At 38.0% G+C, this 1,588-nt stretch overlaps 1 pseudogene; it reads left to right on the forward strand.

Moving 5' to 3' along the window:
- Positions 1 to 402: 402 nt before the first annotated feature.
- On the forward strand, positions 403 to 1,549 carry LOC105449357 (annotated as a pseudogene).
- Positions 1,550 to 1,588: the final 39 nt, after the last annotated feature.

Here is a 1,588-nt window from a genome sequence, read left to right on the forward strand (position 1 = left end):
GTATCAGGGGACGGCTCTTGGCGGAAACGAGGCTTTTCATCATTGTTCGGTTTGGTGTTTTTAATCGGATGGAACACAGGCAAAGTAATCGATATCGTTATAAAATCTAGTTACTGCAAAGCTTGCGAATATTGGAAAACTAAAAGTGATACTGCAGAGTATGAAGAGTGGCTCACAACACATGAAAATGATTGTCTAATAAACCATACGAGCTCAGTTGGAAAAATGGAGGTGGATGCAGTTATCGAAATGTTTAAGCGTTCTGAAACCTTATATCAAGTAAAATACGGCAACTATGTTGGAGACGGCGATTCTAAAACCTTTTCAGGTCTTTTACATTCTGAACCATATGAGAATTTCGTTGTACAGAAGAAAGAATGTATCGATCACGTGCAGAAGAGGATGGGCACTCGGCTAAGAAATTTAAAAAAGAAAGTGCGCGGTCTCGGCGGCAAAGAAAAGTTAACAAATAAACTTATTGATGAACTTTCGATTTACTATGGCTTGGCTATTCGTAGGAATCACGATTCGGTAGAAAAAATGAAAAGCCAAATTTGGGCGACGCTATATCACAAGCTGTCGACGGACGAACATCCTCAACATGACAACTGTCCAGCTGGTGAAAATTCATGGTGTTCATGGCAAAAGGCAAAAGCCGCGAATTCATTAAATGACTTTTCACACAAGAAGCTTCTTTCGAAAACAGTTTTCGATGCTATCAAGCCCATCTACGAAGAATTGAGTAGTGACGATCTTCTGAATCGATGCGTAGGTGGTTTTACTCAAAACAGCAATGAAAGTTTCAACGCAACGGTATGGGCAATGGCCCCAAAAACTACGTCAAGCGGAAAAAATGTTGGATATTGCTGGACATCTTGCCGTATGTATCTTTAACGATGGAATTAGCAGTTTAATGCAAGTTATACGCGCATTAGACATGACAATTGGAACGAATTGTTATAATTTCTGCGTTAAAGCTGACGAACTTCGCATCGATATTTCGAACCAATCACTGTCTGAGGCTGCAAAAATGGCTCGAATTGCTTCAAAATCGGCTAGAAAAGAAGAAGAAGAGCTCAACACACAACTAGAAGGACAACTATATGGTGCAGGCTTCGCAGATTAAAGGTAAACCATAACTTTCGACTGTAAAATGTTACTTAAACTTTAAAGCGGTTTTTCTCGAAACTGCTTTTTTTAAATCGGGCGAACCGACAGCGGCTACAAATCTCTGTCGATTGTCTTCAAATTTTAAGAGTATCTTTTTACATGTATAATTTAGTAGACTACGTAGGGATTTTACGATAAGTTATAAACTTTTTTGTTTATAAAATATTTATTACGCAATTTTTATGTGAAAAATAAATTTTTTTTTCATATGCTCACCATTTTTCGAAAAAAAAGGTATTTTCAAATTTCCCTACGTAGTCTATTAGTTTATGATATATATTTAAAGAAAAAATTTGGTTTTTTGTTCCAGACTCAAATCTGCCGGAGCAACCGGTTCGCCCGTTTAGGGGGCTCGACATAATCGCATCGCCTAACCCGGACACTGGAGCCGCCATTTTAGTAGTGAAAAACTTTTAAA

This window comes from Wasmannia auropunctata, unplaced genomic scaffold (genome assembly GCF_000956235.1).
Source record: "Wasmannia auropunctata unplaced genomic scaffold, wasmannia.A_1.0 LD336076.1, whole genome shotgun sequence".
NCBI lineage: Eukaryota > Metazoa > Arthropoda > Insecta > Hymenoptera > Formicidae > Wasmannia > Wasmannia auropunctata.